The following is a 24,479-nucleotide window of genomic DNA, read 5'->3' on the forward strand; positions in this document are numbered from 1 at the left end:
AACTCTCTGTAGCATCTTTGTAACTTTTCTGCAAATCTAAAATTATTCCAAAATAAAACATTTAAAAGAGAAACACTAATGAAGAAATACCAAAATGTGTACTAAATCAAGTACAGTGTTGCTTAGCTTTGCAAGGATGAAGAAGCCACACTTATGCAGGAAGGGGCTGCAGGGACAGTAATGGGTGTGGAGACCCCATTACTTGAATACTCTTACATTCTAGACTTTTGTCCCATTGCTCATTTTTGGACTAGACAAATTCTGCCCTTTTTTTAATGCTTCATTTTAACTTCATAAATTTCTGCAATCTAACAAAACTTACAAGTAACGTTATTTTACCTTTTTCCTTTTTTAATGCCCAACTGATTTTTGACAAACGTAAAAAAGCAATTCAATGAAAGGAGTATCACCTTTACAACAAATGGTGCTCTAGTAATTGGACATCCATAGACAAAAGAATGAACCACAATCTAAACTTTATACAAATTTAATTCAAAATAGGTCCTAGATTTAAATGTAAAATTATAAAACTTTCCGGAAAAAAAAAAGTGAAGTTCTTCAGGATCCAGGACTAGGTAATGAGTTCTTAGTCTTTTTTAAAAAACCCTTTGAGTAGGGCGGTTTCAAGATGGGTGGCTGCGGCGGTTGGCGCGGAGTACCTGAGGTGGAAAAGGCGGCCACTGGGCCATAGGCAGCCGGGAAACTTGTGGACCTTCCTCTTGCCATCTCTTAAGGGAGGACCGCTGCTGGTGGCCTGTCGTGGGGGCTGACCGCCACTTTGCCCTTGGCAGGAGAGGCTGCCTCATTTACAGGCAACAGCTTTGAAGTATGGAGCAGGAAAAGAACTGTTTCTTAGCTGCAAAAGCGAGTCTCGAAACAGGGAACACAGCGCCAGGGCTGCTGTGGATGCAGACAGGATCCCGGAGGCTGGGGCTGCGCTGAAGGCAGCCAGCTGCCCTATTCATGATTCGAGGTTTCAGACCGGCATAAAAGAAGAATCCTGGGAGCGCCCGAGCCGTGCCGCGGGACCAAGTGAGCATCCCAAGGCGGCGGGAACCGAGAACAGGGAAGGCGACAAACCAGAGGCAGAGAGTGAGCGCCCGACCTGGCACAGCCCTCTGAGTGACCCCCGACCCGGCCCTGCTCGGGGGGCTGATGCCCACCCGGCTTCCGCCTGCATCACCGGGTCACTCACCGCCCCGGGGCTGCCTCCATTTTCTCAGGTGGTGGCAGCTCCGGCCTGGCTCAGCCAAGCCTGTCCTCCTCGCCCGGCTCGGCTCCTCACTGAGCCTTCCCGCTTGCTTGCCCCGGCACGGGGCTTCCCGGGGCCTGCGGGCCGGCCTCCCCTCCCACTCCCTCCACCGTCCTCTGGTGGGGTTGGTGGTGTGGGGCGTCCCCGGCCAGCGTCGGGAGGGCAAGGACGTACGGGCGGGGCCGACTGTCACGCCACCACACCCTGGACTCCGGCCCCCGGTAAACTTCCTGTTACTGGGAGGCAGATACCATCTCTGTGGCCACCAGCTCGGAAAAACACCTAACCAATTTCTGGTTAGGAATAGTGTGGTAGGAGAGTTCCCAAGTCCGCTTGAACCTGCCGGAGAGCTGACTGCAGGTGGGCACCGGACTCGGTCCGTGCCAGGGGGATACAAAGGTGAACCGTGTACTGCGGGCTCCTCCCCCGAGGAGCTCAAGCTCTGGTGTGGGAGATAAGACAAGTACACAAATAACCGCGATACCAGGAGGAAGGTGATAAGTCCCGAGAAAGATCTACATAGTGCTACAAAGGCACCCAGAGCGACCGGTCGTCTGTGCCTAGCAGAAACCTGGTAGACTTCCTGGGAGAGGCGGTGCCGAGCAGGGTCATGAAGGCCCAGCTGATAGACAAGGGTTGCAGAAGACGCGTCCCAGCCCAGCACAGTGTGCACAGAGTGGGGAGACGTGCGGCCAGGGAGGCGGAGACTCGACAGAAACCACACATCCTGTGGGGTCGCCACTGCACGATCCAACAGCCCGGGCCAGAGCACACGGAACAGGGAGAAGTCCTGCACGGGAAGTGAAAGCTCAGCAGAGATCACACACCCTGTGGTATGTGACCCAGCAGCCCAGCAGAGTCCAAGCTGACCAGAGAGGTGGCTCCCCAGAGAGGCCCAAGACCCGAAGCAACCATACACACAAGGCACTAGAGGCCAACTGAGCAGTCACGGAGGTACCCATACGAAATTGGCAACCACAGCAACATCTTAGTCAACAGTCTCAAACCGGTGGACTGTGAAACCTGCTGCCACAATGAATAAACATCAAAAAAAAGATACCAGAAATACAAAAAATCAAGAAAGTACACCACCAAAAGTTAATAAATCTCAAACTCTAGATCCTATAGAACAAGAAGCCCTTGAAATGACTGACAAGGAATTTCGAGTGATAATTCTAAGGAAACTGAATGAGATACAAGAAAACTCGTCTAGACATCATGATGAAATGAGGAAAAGTATACAGGACCTGAAAGAGGAAATGTACAAGGAAATCAATGTCCTGAAAAAAAATGTAGCAGAACTTGCTGAACTGAAGAAGTTATTCAGCGAAATAAAAAACACAACGGAGAGTTTAACCAGCAGGCTTGTTGAAGTTGAAGAGAGAACCTCTGAACTTGAAGATGGGCTGTTTGAAATAACACAAGCAGACAAAAAGAAAGAAAAAAGAATCAAAGACATTGAAGAAAATCTGAGAGAGATATCAGACAACCTTAAGCGATCAAATATCCGAGTCATGGGTATTCCAGAAGGGGAGGAAAATGGAGATTCCATTGAAAACATTTTCCACAAAATAGTGGCAGTAAATTTCCCAGGTGTAGGAAAAATCACAGATCTTCAGATCCAGGAAGCTCAACGATCTCCAAACGTATTCAACCCAAAAAGGCCTTCTCCAAGACATGTTATAGTCAAATTGGCAAAACTCAGAGACAAAGAGAGAATCTTAAAAGCTGCAAGAGAGAAGCGTCAAATCACCTATAAGGGAGCCCCAATCAGGCTAACATCAGACTTTTCATCACAAACTCTAAAAGCTAGAAAGGAATGGGATGATATATTCAAAATACTAAAAGACAAAGATTGCCAGCCAAGAATACTCTACCCTGCAAGGCTATCCTTCCGAAATGAAGGGCAAATAGTATATTTCTCAGACAAACAAAAACTGCGGGAGTTCACTACCACAAGACCACCCTTACAAGAAATCCTCAAGGGAGTACTGGGTTTGGTTCCTGAAAAATAACTACCACTGCCATAAAAACCTAAGAAAAATCTAAACCCGCTAGTACAATAAAAATGACATTCATGAAGAGAAAACAAGCAAACAAAAACACTATCTACAACCTAAGGAACCAACAAACAAAGAAACCAAACAGTAAATCAGAAAGCAAGGAACAAAAGACACCTAAGACAACCAAACAACCAATAAAATGCTAAGAATAAATCAACACCTTTCAATAACAACTCTTAATGTTAAAGGCTTAAATTCCCCAATTAAAAGACACAGACTGGCTGACTGGATCAAAAAGCAGGACCCAACTATATGCTGCCTACAAGAGACCCACCTCACCCATAAAGATTCACACAGACTAAGAGTGAAAGGATGGAAAAAGATTTACCATGCAAACAGAAAAGAAAAACGAGCTGGAGTGGCTATTCTTATATCTGACAAAATAGACTTTAAACTAAAAACCATAAAAAGAGACAATGAGGGACACTACTTAATGATAAAAGGACTGATCCATCAAGAAGACATAACAATCATAAATATGTACGCACCCAATGTTGGAGCAGCCAGATTTATAAAACAAACTCTATTAGACCTAAAGAAGGAAATAGACACTAATACCATAATAGCAGGGGACCTGAACACTCCACTGTCAATATTAGACAGATCATCTAGGCAAAGAATCAGTAGAGAAACACAAGATCTAAACAAGACTCTAGACCAATTGGAATTGGCAGATATCTACAGAACATTCCACCCAACAACCTCAGAATATTCATTCTTCTCATCAGCACATGGATCATTCTCCAAGATAGACCACATATTAGGTCACAAATCAAGTCTCAATAAATTCAAAAAAATTGGAATTATCCCATGTATCTTCTCAGACCACAATGGATTAAAACTAGAAATTAATAACAAACAAAACTCTGGAAACTATACAAACACATGGAAATTAAACAGCATTCTACTTAATGACATATGGGTCCAAGAAGAAATCAAGCAGGAAATCAAAAAGTTTATTGAAACTAATGAAAACAATGATACATCATACCAAAACCTGTGGGATACTGCAAAAGCAGTATTGAGGGGAAAATTTATTGCATTAAACGCTCACTTCAGAAGAATGGAAAGATGGCAAGTGAACAACCTAACACTTCACCTTAAAGAACTAGAAAAACAAGAACAATCCAATCCTAAAGTTAGCAGACGGAAAGAAATCATTAAGATCAGAGCAGAACTGAATGAAATTGAAAACCAAAAAACAATTCAAAAGATCAACGAATCAAAAAGTTGGTTTTTTGAAAAGATAAATAAAATTGACAAACCATTAGCATGGCTAACAAAAAAAAGAAGAGAGAAGACTCAAATAACAAAAATTAGAAATGAAAAAGGCGATATTACAACTGATTCATCTGAAATACAAGGAATCATTCGAGACTACTATAAACAACTATACACCAACAAATTTGAAAATCTGGAGGAAATGGATAAATTTCTGGACACACACAAGCTCCCAAAACTGAACCGTGAAGACGTAGAAAATTTGAACAGACCAATAACAATAAAGGAGATTGAAGCTGTTATCAGAAGGCTCCCAACAAAGAAAAGCCCAGGACCAGATGGATTCACAGCAGAATTTTACCAAACATTCAAACAGGAATTGACACCGATTCTTTACAAACTATTCCAAAAGATTGAAACGGACGCAAATCTCCCAAACTCATTCTATGAAGCAAACATCATCCTGATACCAAAACCAGGTAAAGATATAACCAAAAAAGAAAACTACAGGCCGATATCCTTGATGAATATAGATGCAAAAATCCTCACTAAAATACTAGCAAACAGAATACAGCAACACATACGAAAAATTATTCATCACGATCAAGTGGGATTCATCCCAGGGATGCAAGGTTGGTTCAACATACGCAAATCAATAAATGTGATACACCATATTAATAAACTCAAACACAAGGACCATATGATCATCTCTATAGATGCTGAAAAAGCATTTGATAAAGTTCAGCACTCATTCATGACAAAGACCCTCTATAAGTTAGGTATAGAGGGAAAGTATCTCAACATAATTAAAGCCATATATGCCAAACCCACTGCCAATATCATCCTGAATGGGGAAAAGCTGAAAGCTTTTCCTTTAAGAACAGGCACTAGACAAGGATGCCCACTCTCACCACTCCTATTCAACATAGTGTTGGAAGTACTAGCCAGAGCAATCAGAGAAGAGAAGGAAATAAAGGGCATCCAGATTGGAAAAGATGAAGTCAAACTGTCCCTGTTTGCAGATGACATGATCCTATATATCGAACAGCCTAAAACCTCTACAAAAAAACTGTTGGAATTGATAAATGATTTCAGCACAGTAGCAGGATACAAAATCAACACACAAAAATCAGTAGCATTTCTTTTCTCCAATAGTGAACATGCAGAAGGAGAAATCAAGAAAGCCTGCCCATTTACAATAGCCACCAAAACAATAAAATACTTAGGAATTGAGTTAACCAAGGAGGTGAAAAATCTCTATAATGAGAACTACAAACCACTGCTGAGAGAAATTAGAGAGGATACAAGAAGATGGAAAGATATTCCATGCTCTTGGATTGGAAGAATCAACATAGTGAAAATGTCCATACTACCCAAAGTGATATACAAATTCAATGCAATCCCCATCAAAATTCCAAAGACATTTTTCTCAGAAATGGAAAAAACTATTCAGACATTTATATGGAACAATAAAAGACCACGCATAGCCAAAGCAATGCTCAGCAAAAAAAATAAAGCTGGAGGCATAACACTACCTGACTTTAAGCTATACTACAAAGCTATAATAACCAAAACAGTATGGTACTGGCATAAAAACAGACACACTGACCAATGGAATAGAATAGAGAATCCAGAAATCAACCCTCACACTTACTGCCATCTGATCTTTGACAAAGGCACCAAGCCTATTCACTGGGGAAGGGACTGCCTCTTCAGCAAGTGGTGCTGGGATAACTGGATATCGATATGCAGGAGAATGAAACTAGATCCATACCTCTCACCGTATACTAAAATCAACTCAAAATGGATTAAGGATTTAAATATACACCCTGAGACAATAAAACTTCTTAAAGAAAATATAGGGGAAACACTTCAGGAAATAGGACTGGGCACAGACTTCATGAATACGACCCCAAAAGCACGGGCAACTAAAGGAAAAATAAACAAATGGGATTATATCAAACTAAAAAGCTTCTGCACGGCAAAAGAAACAATTAAAAGAGTTAAAAGACAACCAACAGAGTGGGAGAAAATATTTGCAAAATATACATCTGACAAAGGATTAATATCCAGAATATATAAGGAACTCAAACAACTTTACAAGAAAAAAACAAGCAACCCAATTAAAAAATGGGCAAAAGAGCTAAGTAGGCATTTCTCTAAGGAAGATATCCAAATGGCCAACAGACATATGAAAAAATGCTCAACATCACTCAGCATCCGGGAAATGCAAATCAAAACCACATTGAGATACCATCTAACCCCAGTTAGGATGGCTAAAATCCTAAAGACTATGAACGATAAATGCTGGCGAGGCTGCGGAGAAAAAGGAACTCTCATACATTGTTGGTGGGACTGCAAAATGGTGCAGCCTCTATGGAAAATGGTATGGAGGTTCCTTAAACAATTGCAAATAGATCTACCATACGACCCAGCCATCCCACTGTTGGGAATATACCCAGAGGAATGGAAATCATCAAGTCGAAGGTATACCTGTTCCCCAATGTTCATCGCAGCACTCTTTACAATAGCCAAGAGTTGGAACCAGCCCAAATGCCCATCATCAGATGAGTGGATACGGAAAATGTGGTACATCTACACAATGGAATACTACTCAGCTATAAAAACGAATGAAATACTGCCATTTGCAACAACATGGATGGACCTCGAGAGAATTATATTAAGTGAAACAAGTCAGGCACAGAAAGAGAAATACCACATGTTCTCACTTATTGGTGGGAGCTAAAAATTAATATATAAATTCACACACACACATACACACTTACACACACAAACCGGGGGGGGGGGGAAGAAGATATAACAACCACAATTATTTGAAGTTGATACAACAAACAAACAGAAAGGACATGGTTGGGGGGGAGGGGGGAGGGAGAAGGGAGGGAGGTTTTGGTGATGGGGAGCATTAATCAGCTACAATGTATATTGACAAAATAAAATTTAAAAAAAAAAAAAAAAAAAAAAAAAAAAAGAAATCCTCAAGGGAGTACTGGGTTTCGTTCCTGAAAAATAACTGCCACTGCCACAAAAACCCAAGAAAAATCAAAACCCACTAGTATAATAAAAATAGCATTCAGGAACAGAAAACAAACAAACAAAAACACTGTCTACAACCTAAGGAACCAACAAACACAGAAACCAAACAGCAAATCAGAAAGCAAGGAACAAAAGACACCTAAGACAACCAAACAACCAATAAAATGCTAGGAATAAATCAACAGCTTTCAATAACAACTCTTAATGTAAAAGGCTTAAATTCCCCAATCAAAGACACAGACTGGCTGACTGGATCAAAAAGCAGGACCCAACTATATGCTGCCTACAAGAGACCCACCTCACCCATAAAGATTCACACAGACTAAGAGTGAAAGGATGGAAAAAGATTTACCATGCAAACAGTAAAGAAAAACGAGGTGGAGTAGCTATTCTTATATCTGACAAAATAGACTTTAAACTAAAAACCATAAAAAGAGACAATGAGGGACACTACTTAATGATAAAAGGACTGATCCATCAAGAAGACATAACAATCATAAACATGTACGCACCCAATGTTGGAGCAGCCAGATTTATGAAACAAACTCTATTAGACCTAAAGAAGGAAATAGACAATAATACCATAATAGCAGGGGACCTGAACACCCCACTGTCAATATTAGACAGATCATCTAGGCAAAGAATCAGCACAGAAACACAAGATCTAAACAAGACTCTAGACCAATTGGAATTGGCAGATATCTACAGAACATTCCATCCAACAACCTCAGAATATTCATTCTTCTCATCAGCACATGGATCATTCTCCAGGATAGTTCACATATTAGGTCACAAATCAAGTCTCAATAAATTCAAAAAATTGGAATTATCCCATGTATTTTCTCAGACCACAATGGATTAAAACTAGAAATCAATAACAAACGAAACTCTGGAAACTATACAAACACATGGAAACTAAACAGCATTCTACTTAATGACATATGGGTCCAAGAAGAAATCAAGCAGGAAATCAAAAAATTTATTGAAACTAATGAAAATAATGATACATCATACCAAAACCTGTGGGATACTGCAAAAGCAGTATTAAGGGGGAAATTTATTGCATTAAATGCTCACCTCAGAAGAATGGAAAGATGGCAAGTGAACAACCTAACACTTCACCTTAAAGAACTAGAAAAACAAGAACAATCCAAACCTAAAGTTAGCAGACGGAAAGAAATCATTAAGATCAGAGCAGAACTGAATGAAATTGAAACCAAAAAACAATTCAAGAGATCAATGAATCAAAAAGTTGGTTTTTTGAAAAGATAAATAAAATTGACAAACCATTAGCAAGGCTAACAAAAAAAAAGAAGAGAGAAGACTCAAATAACAAAAATTAGAAATGAAAAAGGCGATATTACAACTGATTCATCTGAAATACAAGGAATCATTCGAGACTACTATAAACAACTATACGCCAACAAATTTGAAAATCTGGAGGAAATGGATAAATTTCTGGACACACACAAGCTCCCAAAACTGAACCATGAAGACGTAGAAAATTTGAACAGACCAATAACAATAAAGGAGATTGAAGCTGTTATCAGAAGGCTCCCAACAAAGAAAAGCCCAGGACCAGATGGATTCACAGCAGAATTTTACCAAACATTCAAAGAGGAATTGACACCGATTCTTTACAAACTATTCCAAAAGATTGAAACAGATGCAAAGCTCCCAAACTCATTCTATCAAGCAAACATCATCCTGATACCAAAACCAGGTAAAGATATAACCAAAAAAGAAAACTACAGGCCAATATCCTTGATGAATATAGATGCAAAAATCCTCACTAAAATACTAGCAAACAGAATACAGCAACACATATGTAAAATTATTCACCATGAGCAAGTGGGATTCATCCCAGGGATGCAAAGTTGGTTCAACATATGGAAATCAATAAATGTGATACACCATATTAATAAACTCAAACACAAGGACCATATGATCATCTCTATAGATGCCGAAAAAGCATTTGATAAAGTTCAGCACTCATTCATGACAAAGACCCTCTATAAGTTAGGTATAGAGGGAAAGTATCTCAACATAATTAAAGCCATATATGACAAACCCACAGCCAATATCATCCTGAATGAGGAAAAGGTGAAAGCTTTTCCTTTAAGAACAGGAACTAGACAAGGATGCCCACTCTCACCACTCCTATTCAACATAGTGTTGGAAGTACTAGCCAGAGCAATCAGAGAAGAGAAGGAAATAAAGGGCATCCAGATTGGAAAAGAGGAAGTCAAACTGTCCCTGTTTGCAGATGACATGATCCTATATATCGAACACCCTAAAGCCTCTACAAAAAACTGTTGGAATTGATAAATGATTTCAGCACAGTAGCAGGATACAAAATCAACACACAAAAATCAGTAGCATTTCTTTTCTCCAATAGTGAACATGCAGAAAGAGAAATCAAGAAAGCCTGCCCATTTACAATAGCCACCAAAAAAATAAAATACTTAGGAATTGAGTTAACCAAGGAGGTGAAAAATCTCTATAATGAGAACTACAAACCACTGCTGAGAGAAATTAGAGAGGATACAAGAAGATGGAAAGATATCCCATGCTCTTGGATTGGAAGAATCAACATAGTGAAAATGTCCATAGTACCCAAAGTGATATACAAATTCAATGCAATCCCCATCAAAATTCCAAGACATTTTTGTCAGAAATGGAAAGAACTATCCAGACATTTATATGGAATAGTAAAAGACCACGCATAGCCAAAGCAATGCTGAGCAAAAAAAATAAAGCTGGAGGCATAACACTACCTGACTTTAAGCTATACTACAAAGCTATAATAACCAAAACAGTATGGTACTGGCATAAAAACAGACACACTGACCAATGGAATAGAATAGAGAATCCAGAAATCAACCCACACACTTACTGCCATCTGATCTTTGACAAAGACACCAAGTCTACACACTGGGGAAGGGACTGCCTCTTCAGCAAATGGTGCTTGGATAACTGGATATCCATATGCAGGAGAATGAAACTAGATCCATACCTCTCACCATATACTAAAATCAACTCAAAATGGATTAGGGATTTAAATATACACCCTGAAACAATAAAACTTCTTAAAGAAAACATAGGAGAAACACTTCATGAAATAGGACTGGACACAGACTTCATGAATACGACCCCAAAAGCACAGGCAACCGAAGGAAAAATAAACAAATGGGATTATATCAAACTAAAAAGCTTCTGCACTGCAAAAGAAACAATTAACAGAGTTAAAAGACAACCAACAGAGTGGGAGAAAATATTTGCAAAATATACATCTGACAAAGGATTAATATCCAGAATATATAAGGAACTCAAACAACTTTACAAGAAAAAAACAAGCAACCCAGTTGAAACATGGGCAAAAGAGCTAAGTAGGCATTTCTCTAAGGAAGATATACAAATGGCCAACAGACATATGAAAAAATGCTCAACATCACTCAGCATCCGGGAAATGCAAATCAAAACCACACTGAGATACCATCTAACCCCAGTTAGGATGGCAAAAATCCAAAAGAGTCTGAACGATAAAAGCTGGCGAGGTTGTGGAGAAAAAGGAACTCTCATACTTTATTGGTGGGACTGCAAAATGGTGCAGCCTCTATGGAAAATGGTATGGAGGTTCCTCAAACAATTGCAGATAGATCTACTGTACGATCCAGCTGTCCCACTGTTGGGAATATACCCAGAGGAATGGAAATCATCAAGTCGAAGGTATACCTGTTCCCCAATGTTCATCGCAGCACTCTTTACAATAGCAAAGAGTTGGAACCAGCCCAAATGTCCATCATCAGATGAGTGGATACGGAAAATGTGGTACATCTACACAATGGAATACTACTCAGCTATAAAAACGAATGAAATACTGCCATTTGCAACAACATGGATGGACCTTGAGAGAATTATATTAAGTGAAACAAATCAGGCACAGAAAGAGAAATACCACATGTTCTCACTTATTGGTGGGAGCTAAAAATTAATATATAATTCACACACACACACACACACACACACAAAAAAAAAAAAAAAAAACGGGGGGAGGGGGAGAAGATATAACAACCACAATTACTTGAAGTTGATACGACAAGCAAACAGAAAGGACATTGTTGAGGGGGTGGGGGGAGGGGGAAGGGAGGGAGGTTTTGGTGAGAGGCAACAATAATCAGCCACAATGTATATTGACAAAATAAAATTAAAAATAAATAAATAAATAAATAAAAACCCTTTGAGTATTTTATTCAAACAGCAAATAATAATGAAGTCTTAAGGAAATCAAAGAATTATTAGCAATCAGCAGGTGCACATTGACTGCATGTCCTAGATTTTCTGATTCAGTTTATATTTCAACTATTTTGTTTTACTGTTCCACTAGGTATCTTACACTTAGAATAAATGCACTGGTTTATTCCACAACTATGGTTACCCTATAATCATGGGTTGTAACAATTTTAAACCTAATTAAGATGGGAGGTAAAACTTGAGTAGCCAGATGTTTTTAGAATGAAGAAGTAAATTTGAATAGAAATATTCTGCAGATTTTGTTTCAAAGTCAGAAGGAAAGTGAGAGGGACAATCATCATTACGAAATAATCCATGATGCCAGATTTCTAAAAACTAGCCAAATACTGATTGAAAAAGTTTTTTAAAAGGCAAAATTAAACTACTCTCAAATATTTTAAGAGATTCATGAGCTAACTTCTCATTTGAAGAATAGATAGTTGCATTTGATGTTTAGAACAGATAGCCTCTGGAACGTAGGATGAGATTTTGAGAAAAAATATTAGCATTAGAAGAGAGATTTAGTATTTTAGAATTCTGTTCTCCTAGTCGATTCAATTAGTTTTGGTCATCACAACTATTTTTATTTTTAATACTTCTAGAATTTGTTTTTAGTTGACAGATAAAAATTGTGTATATTGATAGTGTACAACATGTTGCTTTGGAATATGTGTATGTTGTGGAATGGCTGAATCAAGCTAATTAACATATGCATTACCTTATATACTTACCAGTTTTTGTGGTGAGAATACCTAAAATGTACTCTCTTAGCAATTTTCAAGATCCTTTTTAAGAAGTTCATACATTTTTCTGAAATACCTTTGGACTGTTTAGGGTGTTATCCTTCAGGTGGAATTTAGCAAATCTTTTTCTCATGGGGCTTTTAATAAAACTCATGTCACAGGTAAACATTTAGTCCAATCAAAACAAGTTTTTCTACCCTTCGTCTTATTAGTACTTTTCGATTTCTGTATTCCTAAGCATAAAGTACCTTCTTTTACATGTTAGAGGAGATAGAGAAATCTGAAGTTGGCAAGAAGCAGCTAAATTCAGAATCTCCTGCATAAAGTGATTTGCCACTTGTAGTGAATGAAGATTAACAGTCCTGCCTGCCATGGGAAGTTCTTTGGTAATCTACATCCTTTGAAAGTACTCTTCATTGTCTGGTCCAAAGAATGTATCCTGATGTTTCACAGTCTAGTGCAGAGGTCAGCAGACTATTGCACATAGGCTAAGTCTGGCTTGCAGCCTGTTTTTGTAAATAAAGTTTTATTGGAACACGGCCATACTTACTTATCTGCATATTGTCTATGGGTGCTTTTCACTACAAGGGTAGTGTTAAGTAGCTGCAATAGAGATTGTATGGTTCACAAAGCATAAAATATTTTCTGTCTGTCCCTTTACATAAAAAGTTTGCAGACCCCTAATCTAGTAAAAGACAGTGACTTGGTTATCTCTTTTTGTTTCTGAATCTGATTTGAAAGAAATTTTGCAAATGTAAGGATTAGTAGACAACAGAAGTCCTGTTCATAGAGCTTTTTGCCTTGTTTTCTTCTTTATTCGTAAGTGGAGGTGCTATGCTTGTAGTAAAAACTCATTTTACATTAGCCTTCTAAAGTTTTTAGAAATAATTTTATAGTATAAACACCATTTAGGAATATATAAATGTTAAATGCTAAATACTTTAATTATCACTTAAAATTCTTATTCCAAAACTTCTCCAATTTTGGTGGAAAAATCTTCACAATTTATTTTTGAGGCTTTAGGTCTATGACATGGGAGTGACCGTGTGTCTAATGCCATATTACTATTCCCTGGTGCTGGTGTTGGGTCAATAAAGAAAGGGGCCCAATTGGCAACCCCTGACACCTACTGCCTCGTGGCAAGCTTGTTAAAATACAAATTGCTGGGCACCACCCTTAGAGTTTTTAATTCATGAGTATGGACAAGGTCGAGGTTACATGTTGATCCCAGACCACCTTTTAGAACCTCTGTAGTACACAGTTACCACTGGCATTTCCTAAGATTGGGGTTTGGGGGAAAGTAATTTTTTTTCATCCCAGTTCAATATCAAGTGACATTTTAAACCCTTCTTTGAATTCCTTCAGCTTCTGCTCATCGTCTTTGTGATAGGACACTCTGTCTCAGATGTCATTTTACCACTTTAACATCTACTTTCCAGACCCAAAATTCTGTTGCTGTTGTCTCCTGTTCTTTCCACCCATGTGGAATTTTACTTAAAAAAATAAAATAAAAAAGAAAGAAAAAGTCTGTTTACTCTTGTTTCAGTGGAGTTTTGTAGTGAAATAGATTCTGTATTCAGTCTTCCAGTTTCACCCCCATATGTGTGTATGAGTGTGTATTTTAAACTACTATTTTCTTAATTCCCACAAAATCCCATGAGGTAATATGGGGACAGAAGTCTTTTCCTCTTAATATCTTACCTGAGACACATGATCATATGATCTACTGAAATGGGAAGGCTGGAGCTCAGGCCTTTTGCCATCCATTTCTTTGCTAATTATACTTACCACAATTGATGCTTTACCTGGATCTCAAATATAGCTTGTCAAACCATCAGGACCCCCTTCGCTTTTTTCAGTATCTCAAGTATTTTTGACTCTAAAATAATCTTAATAAGTGTGATATTTGATCATTCTTTTGTGCTGTGTAGCCTGTATTTTAAATAAGGATACACTACAAATTCCACTTACTATAAACCTGTACATTAATTTCTGTTTTGTAGGGTTTTTTAAAAATTATGCATTCCCCCACAAATACTCTTTGTCTTTTAATGAAAAATTACCAAATCTTTTTTGTAAGCATTTTTAATAAAATGGTGTCATAGATCAAATCAGTCTCAAAATTGGAACTCCTAGGACTCCCCTCAAAGAGTAATTTGGAAGACAGGCTTAGAAAAGGATGTATGATAATACTAAGCATTTTGCACAGATTATTTCATTTACTTCTCACAACTCCATGAAGTAGAGTTATTACTGTCCCTGTTTTGTTGATGAGGAAACTGAAGCATGGAAAAATTAAGTAAATTGAGGTTTCATAGCTAGGAAATGGCAGAATTGGGACTGGTTTCAAACCCAGGCAATCCGTGGGATTTTATTTTATTTTATTTATTTATTTATTTATTTTTAGTATAAAAATAAAAATGAAAAATACCACAAGATAGATACAATGCTGTACTGGTAAATGTTTAGTAATCGGCTCTCCAAAAAAGAAAAGAAGCCTGAGCTGGGGAGGGATACAACAGTTGGCTGCTCCAGCTCGCCACTAGACATGCCAAGGTTACCACACCCCAGTTAAATGAGTTCACTAGGCTGAAGAACTTGGGGCCTGGCAGTAGATCTTCAGTTATGTCATCTGTTCCGTCCCTCCCAGAACAATGAATGAGAAATAATTAAAACCAACATTCATGCTTGATGCTCAACACAGGTAGAATGGTGAACACCCTGGTGTATGAGGAATGGTCTGCATAAACCTCGCTGTTCTGGAGGGGCGACAGCTTTTCAAAATTCTGCTTAAGGTCCCTTACCAAGAAATATATTAACTAGGTAGATGGTGGCTAGTAAATTAGGTAGGTGGAAGGTGCCATAATTCTGTGCAGCCATGCTAACCTATCAGCAGTGTTTTGAAAGAATTAGCACTGCTGCTTCTTTTCCCTGTTCTTCATGTGCAACTCAGCACCAGAGAGAATAGAACCTATCAATGCCCCAGGCCCCTGGAGTGACATTAGCAAACTGGTGGGTCTCTTTTTAGGACATTCAAGACATTTTCTCTTGGGAACGTTGAACTTTGTACAGTCTTTCTCTCCAGTTAACTACTGAACAGACAGGAAACTCCAATCTACAAATCATATCGATTATTTTGGGATATATTTAGACAAATACAGTAAAATCAAAGGACTGATATAAGGGTGGTTTTCTACAGTCAACTGTATGTAATAGATATAAGGGAGGGCTTAAAGTCTTAATTAAAATAAGCTCAAAAAATCTGGGGTTTGTAGCTTATGATTTCCAACTACAATGATAAAAGTGACATAGTCCCCGCCCTGAAGGAACTTGCCGAATCAAGTCAAATAAACACAGTGCAGTGTGTGTTCAATAATATATGTATGTGTAAGTATAGAAATAATACAGATTGGGATGCCTTAAACTTATGAGAAGTGATACAGATTGGAGTGACAATTCTGGCTAATAGATTAGGAAAGATTTTATAAAGAAGATGAAATCTGACCAAAAATACTGTAAAGTTAATGCCTGAATATTATAAAAGTTATTATAGCTGATAATTCAGAAACTTTTTTTTGTGGTAAAAAACATATAACGCAAAATTTTCTATTTTAATCATTTTTAAGTATATAGTTCTGTGGCATTAAGTGCATCACATTGTTCTGTATCCATCACTACCATCCATCTCCAGAACTTTTTCATCTTCTAAATTGAAACTTGGTATCCATTAAACACTATCTCTCTATTGCCCCCTCCTCACAGACCCTGGTAACCACCATTCTGCTTTCGGTCTCTATACATTTGACTACGCTAGGTACCTCAAATAAATGGAATCGTGCAGTATTTATCCTTTTGTGTCTGGCTTATTTCACTTAGCATTGTGTCCTTAAGGTTTATCCATGTTGTCACATGTATCAGAATTTTCTTCCTTTCTAAGGCTGAATAATATTCCATTATATGAATATACCATGTTTTCTTTATTCATTCATCCATTGATAGATAATTAGGTTGTTTCACATTTTGGCTACTGTGAATAACACTGCTATGGACATGGATATACAATATCTGCTCAAGCCTCTGCTTTCAGTTCTTTGGTGTATATACCTAGAAGTGGAATGGCTGGATCATGTGGTAATTCTATTTTTAATTTTTTGAAGAAGTTCCATGCCATTTTCCACAGCAGCTACCCATTTCATATTCCCACCAGCAATGTACAAGAGTTAGTTCAGACAGAAGTATTTTTAAACTATCTCATTTTGTCTGCTTTAGCCAACTCAACTCAGTGCAGAAATGGTTGTTTAGAGAGGAAATTCCTCCAGAGAACAGGACATGTGCTATTCAAGTCACTTGGTGCCTTAATAAAAATTTGTACACACTTGACATGAATTTATTTTTATTTTATTGTATTTTAACTTCTCAATATACATTGTAGTAGATTTTCATTTCCCTTTACCCATATCTCTTTTCCCCCTCCTTCACTCCCCTCCCCCCCAAATTACATCATATCTGTTCACTTGTCTTAACAAGTTCAAGGAATTGTGATAGTTGTGTCTTTTTTTAAAAATTTTATTTTATCAATATACAATGTAGTTGATTTTCATGTCCCTTTACCAGTTCCTCCCTCCCCCACACCCATCATATCTGTTCACTTGTCTTAACAAGTTCAAAAAATTGTGATTGTTGTGTCTTCTTCCTTGCCACCTCGTTTGTTTGTGTATTTATTTATCTATTTCTAGCTCCCACAAATAATTGAGAACATGTGGTATTTCTCTTTCTGTGCCTGACTTGTTTCACTTAATATAGTTTTCTCTAAGTCCGTCCATGTTGTTGTGAATGGTAGTATATCATTCTTTTTTATAACTGTGTAGTATTCCATTGTGTAGATATTCCACAGTTTACTTATCCACTCATCTGATGATGGATATTTGGGCTGGTTCCAACTCTTGGATATTGTAAATAGTGCTGCAGTAAACATGGGAGTAAAGGTATCCCTTCGGGATGATGATTTCCATTTCTCTGGGTATATTCCCAGCAGTAGAATAACTAGGTCATATGGTAGATCTATCTGTAATTATTTGAGGAACCTCCAAACCATTATAAAGACTGCACCTTTTTTGCAGTTCCACCAACAGGATATGAGAGTTCCTTTTTCTCTACAACCTCATCAGCACTTATCATTCTCAGTTTTTTGGATATTAGCCATCCTAACTGGAGTAAGATGGTATCTCAAAGTAGTTTTGATTTGCATTTCCTGAATGCTGAGTGATGTTGAGCACTTTTTCACGTGTCTGCTGGCCATTTGTATATCTTCCTTTGAGAAATGCCTACTCAGCTCCTTTGCCCATTTTGTAATTGGGTTACTTGTTTTTTTGCTGTAAAGTTGTTTGAGTTCCTTGTATATGCTGGATATTAATCCTTTGTTAAATGTATATTTTGCAAATACTTTCTCTCTGTTGGTTGTTTTTTCACTCTGTTGATGATTTCTTTTCCTGTGCAGAAGCTTTTTAGTTTGATATAATCCCATTTGTTTATTTTTCCTTTGGTTACCTGTGCTTTAGGGGTCATATTTATGAAGTCTGTCCCCAGTCCTACTTCCTGGAGTGTTTCCCCTATATTTTCTTTAAGGAGTTTTATTGTTTCAGGACGTATATTTAATTCTTTAATCCATTTTGAGTTGATTTTGCTATATGGTGAGAAGTACGGGTCTAGTTTCATTCTCCTACATATGAATATCCAGTTTTCCCAGCACCATTTGCTGAAGAGTCAGTCTCTTCCCCAGTGTGTAGACTTGGTGCTTTTGTCAAAGATCAGATGGCTGTAGGTGTATGGGTTGCTTTCTGGGTTCTCTATTCTATTCCACTGATCCATGTGTCTGTTTTATGTCAGTACCATGCTGTTTTGGTTATTATAGCTTTGTAGTATAGTTTAAAGTCAGGTAGTGTTATGCCTCCAGCTTTATTATTATTTTTTTTTGTTCAGGATTGCTTTGGCTATTCATGGTCTTTTGTTATTCCATATAAATGTCTGGATAGTTTTTTCCATTTCTGAGAAAAATGTCATTGGAATTTTGATGGGGATTGCATTGAATCTGTAGATCACTTCGGGTAATGTGGACATTTTCACAATGTTAAATCTTCAGATCCAAGAGCATGGGATAGATTTCCATCTTCTTGTGTCCTCTTTAATTTCTCTCAACAGTGGTTCGTAGTTCTCTTGGTAGAGATTTTTCACATCGTTGGTTAACTTTATTCCTAGCTATTTTATTTTGGGGGGGGTGGCTATTGTAAATGGACCAGCTTTCTTGGTTTCCTTTTCTGCATGTTCACTGTTGGAGTATAGAAATACTACTGATTTTTGTGTTGATTTTGTATCCTGCAACTTTGCCAAAATCATTTATCAACTCCAAGAGTTTGTTTGTAGAAGCTTTAGGCTGTTTGATATATAGGATCATATCATCTGCAAACAGGGACAGTTTGACTTTATCTTTTCCAGTCTGGATGCCCTTTATTTCCTTCTCTTCTCTGATTGCTCTAGCTAGTACTTCCAGCACTATGTTGAACAGGAGTGGTGAGAGTGGGCATCCTTGTCTAGTTCCCATTCTTAAGGGATGAGATTGGCGGTGGGCTTATCATATATAGCTTTAATTGTGTTGAGATACTTTCCATCTATACCTAACTTGTAGAGAGTCTTTATCATGAATGAATGTTGAATTTTGTCAATTGCTTTTTCAGCATCTATAGAGATGATCATATGGTTTTTGTTTTTGATTTTATTGTTGTGGTGTATCTCATTTATTGATTTACATATGTTGAATCAAGCTTGCATCCTTGGGATGAATCCCACTAGATCATGGTGTATAATTTTGTGTATGTGTTGCTGTATTATGTTAGCTAGTATTTTATTGAGGATTTTTGCATATCTATTCATCAGGATATGGCCTGTCATTTTTTTTGTTGTTGTTTTATCTTTGTCTGCTTTTGGTATCAGGGTGATGTTTGCTTCATAGAATGAGTTTGGGAGAATGGTCTCTGTTTCAATCTTTTGGAATAGTTTGTAGAGAATTGGTATCAATTCTTCTTTTAAGGTTTGGTAGAACTCTGCAGTGAACCCATCTGTTCCTGGGCTTTTCTTTGTTGGGAGACTTCTGAAATCAGCTTCAATCTCTTTTATTGTTATTGGTCTGTTCAGACTTTCTATATCTTCTTGGCTCAGTTTTGGTAGTTTGTATGTGTGCAGAAATTTATCCATTTCTTCCAGATTTTCAAATTTGTTGGTGTATAGTTGTTTATAGTAATCTCTAATGATTCCTTGCATTTCTGAGGTATCAGTTGTAATATCACCTTTTTCATTTCTAATTTTTGTTATTTGGGTCTTCTCTCTTCCTTTCTTAGTTAGCCTTGCTAAACAATAAAAAGAAAAAATAGTTTATCCACCACCCCAAGATACCAACAGACACAAAAGACAAACAAAATCAAAAAGAAGGGAACAAAAGATACTTAAGACATCTAAACAAAAATCAATAAAATGCTAGGAGTAAATCAATACCTTTCAATAAAAACTCTAAATGTAAAAGGATTAAATTCCCCACTCAAAAGACAGACTGACTGACTGGATTAAAAAGATGATCCCAACAATATGCTGCTTTCAAGAGACATACCTCACCTGTAAAGACACACATAGACTAAGAGTGAAAGGATGGAAAAAGATATACCATGGAAATAGAAATGAAAAATGAGCTGGAATAGCTATTTTGATATCAGATAAAATAGACTTTAAACCAAAAACCATAAAAAGAGATAAAGAAGGCCACTGTGTAATGATAAAAGGATCTATCCATATAGAAGACATGACAATCATAAATATATATACACCTAACATCAGAGCAGCCAGATTTATGAAGCAAACACTATTAGACCTAAAGAATGTGACAGACACTAACACCATAATAGTGGGGGACCTGAACACCTCATTTTCAACATTGGACAGATCATTAGGCAAAAAAAATCAACAGAAACACAAGATCTAAACAATACCTTAGACCAACTGGACTTGGCAGATATCTACAGAACATTCCATCCAACAACCTCAGAATATTCATTCTTCTCATCAGCACATGGAACATTCGCCAGGATAGACCACACGTTAGGTCACAAATCAAGTCTCAACAAATTCAAAAAAATTGGAATTATTCCATGTATTTTTTCAGATCACAATGGATTAAAATTAGAAATCAATAACAAATGAAACTCTGGAAACTATACAAATACATGGAAATTAAATAACATTCTACTTAATGACATATGGGTCCAAGAAGAAATTAAACAGGAAATTAAAAAAAAATTACCAGGTGATGGTATTAAAATGGCCTTGTCAAGAGTGTCGGTGCACATACTCCCATCAAAATAAAATATCATGTGATCTCATTGTATTAAATACATTGTACAGTTTCTGTGCCAATGGCTTTTTTAAAAACCTGTACCGGTAACAATTCTTTTAGAAATATGAACTCTCAAGGCTGTACATTTTTAGTCCTTTAGTAGTCTGATGAGCGCTATTAACTATCTCACTAGGAAAATAAAATGCATGTATATTCACCACTTTCCATATTATTTCTAGTGTTTGAGGAATATGCTAAACTCATTTATGAGCCCCAGATTAAGAACCTGTATAAATTTGTAGCATATGCCATTAGTAATGTACCATACTTTAAAAAACTTGTTTTATTCCTTAGTTTATTCATTGATTTATTAGTAAATCAAGGAAAAAGAGTGATAAGAGAATTTGTTGCATGGGCTTTGATGTCAAATAGCTTTGGAAAGCAAACCAAGGACTCTACTAATAAACTTTCCAGGCTTTGCTTTTCTCATCTACACACAGTGGATAACAAGAGAGTTACTGTGAATGGATATGAAGTGTTTGGGGTTCAGGGTTGCCTAGCGCATGTTAAAAGCCTGCTATTTTTATTATTTTTTTTCCCTGACGTGATAGAGAAAGTTTTTGGAAGATAGTGGCGTTCTCTTTTTAGGACTCTGACCTCAAACAGAATTTTTTATGTGCTATTTTTTACTCATTGGTAACTTTTTGAAAGGCCATTTGTTTTGTTAATTATAAAGTTTTAGCAGATTTCAGAGAAGAAGGATTTCTTGGGAGAATAGTATAATAATTTGTTCAGGGAAAGGAAGTATTCGCTACTCTCTTTATGACAACAATTTTTTGAAGACCCATATCTGAGAACAAATCATTGCAGAATGCCCAAGAACCAACAACACCTAAAACAGGAAGAGAGAGCTGGGCCATATTCCTAGAATATTAATTTCATGCCAAGTACAAAATTAAAACTAGATGAAAAGAATATATAATTATTAAATTTAGGGATATATTAGAGAGTGTATTAGCTCAAATTGCAGTTTTCAAATAAAGACTTTATCACATTATAATTTAGCAGAGATTACTGTGATAGTAGGAACTGACTGATATAACCTGACTTTCAGAGATTTCCATTTGAAAAGTCACAAATAAAGAAGTAGAACAATGATGTCTTAAATCATTAAACAAAATTTAGACATGTTCAAAAAGCTAGAGACCGTATGAGCTACAGGAAGTGAAAACCCTTACAAGACTTTTACTTATACCTCAAATATAAATATCTAAATATGGTGAGGAATTATTTCTCCCTCTTGGGTTAAATCAGGCCTTTGGCATGATTTCATGTAACTTGTACAAGAAGTGATTTCCCCACATATGATTTGAGTTGTAAAAATACATAATTACGTTGCCTTTTTACTGTAATTTTAAAGGCCACAGGACTTCGATGCTTCTTTATAGTTTAGGAAAACTGTATCTTTTTTTCTTTATGCTCTCTTTTTAAAAATACACATATATATGTGGCAAGTGTATATGTTTCATGTTTCTTTTGCATTCGTTCAGTATCTCTGTGTTCAGTTAAGCATGTGTGTGTGTGTGTGTGTGTGTGTGTGTGTGTGTGTGTGTGTGTGTGTGTAAGAGTGAAAGAGAGAGAGAATGTGTTTACCTTCCAGAGAATATATATCTACCTTCCCTTCTATCCTTACAATCTTATCTAGAACTCAAATAAATTTTAGCGTGTTTTATTTATATTTATCCATACAATTTATATATCTTTGTTTTAAATTTTTGAAAACTTTTTTTTTTCAAAAATTTTCCAATTAACATATAATCATTTGCTTTTGGGGACATATAGTTCTATGATTTTTAGCACATTAATTTGTGCAACCACCATCACAAAGCAACTTTTAAAAGTTGAATTGTATGCTATATTTCAAAAGAAAAAATATTTTTCAAAATAGAAAGTTTTATAGTGTGATTATAGAATTAATATATACCCAATATAAAAAATTTTTTTTAATTTGAAAAAATCTTACTTCTGATCTCACCACCTAAATTGTTGATATTTGTGTCACAATCTCACCAATTTGTGCCATAATTTCACCTATTTTAGGATTCGAATTATTTTCATCTTATCACTACTTTAATTGATATATACATATTTACATACCTGATTATTTCCTTAGGACAAAGAACAATTGCCTACTCAAATTAAACTCTTTCAGAAAGTTAAAACCAGTTTAGACTACTATCAGCAACATATTGGTCATTTATGTCTCTTCCTTTGTGAATTGCCAGTGCATGTTCTCTATACATTTTTCTGTTAGCATTTTTAACTCACTGATTTGCAAGAACTCCTTCTATATTAAAAATATTAAGCCTTTGTCATAAATACTTTTTCCAGTTTTTTTTTTGACTTCATGAATAGTGGTTTTGATGCCCTAATTAGTAAGTTATCACTCACCTCAGGATGACTAAAGATTTATCTAAATTTTTTTCTAATACTTTTATGGTTTTCATTTTACATTTAAAATTTTAAGCCTTTTGGAATAGACTTTGATCTAAAGTATGACATGAGGGATTCAACTTTTTTCATGGCTTGATAGCTCATTTCTTTTTTGCACTGAATAATATTCTTACTTATATTTTTAATACCCTTTTTAATCATTGCACAGATTAGTTTCTAGAATTTCCATTCCGTTCTGTTGATCCATTTGCTTTTCCTGGCCCTATCCTACTATTAACTAGTACAGCTTTTAGATAGCTTTACTATGTGAAAGGGTAAGATCTCTCATTATTTTTCACAATTTTCTTTGTTATTTTCACATGTTTACTCTTTCAAATGATCTTTAGGATAATATTGCCAAGAACTCAAAAATCCCATTATGAGTTTGGTAACAAATGTTTTCAATTGTGTCATTATGTGGTTAGTTAATGTTTTACAGTATTTAATTCAATTTGAATGTTAATTCAAATATAAAATTCAGATATATAGGTAAACAAAGTAAAAAATTTGGTTCCTTCTTCAACCCTTCTTTTCCCTACTTCCATCCCACTCACTCCCATCAGGTTTGAAAGCTGCACATAGAATGTGGCCTAGATGTACCATAATCCATTCACCACTTTTCTCATCAGCACACATTTGGGTTGTGCTTCTGTAACATGCTGTGCTGTAGTAAACACCTGTACATATGTGCAGAGTCGCTGGGTTCATGGACTGCTGCCACACAGCTTGGTTCTGGACTAGATCCATGACTTACCAGTTGGGTGACCTTTACCCTTCTAGGCCTCAGTTTCCTCATTCATAAAAAGGGGAAAATGAAAGTATCACCTCTTACTCATGTTGAGACAATTAATGAATGAATGACGTACTTACTTATAAAGCACTCAGAACAGTGCTGATCACATGGAAAGTGCTCAGTGATAACAGCTGTCATTGTTACTGGTAGTCTTTGTGTACTTGAGAGGTTCTTCTTATAGTTCTTATAT

At 36.8% G+C, this 24,479-nt stretch overlaps 1 protein-coding gene across 13 annotated transcripts in view; it reads left to right on the forward strand.

Moving 5' to 3' along the window:
* The window catches only part of OSBPL6 (oxysterol binding protein like 6), a 218,228-nt gene that overhangs the window by 98,210 nt on the left and 95,539 nt on the right, over positions 1–24,479 (forward strand). The window lies entirely within an intron of this gene.

Source organism: Cynocephalus volans, chromosome 1, assembly GCF_027409185.1.
Source record: "Cynocephalus volans isolate mCynVol1 chromosome 1, mCynVol1.pri, whole genome shotgun sequence".
Lineage (NCBI taxonomy): Eukaryota > Metazoa > Chordata > Mammalia > Dermoptera > Cynocephalidae > Cynocephalus > Cynocephalus volans.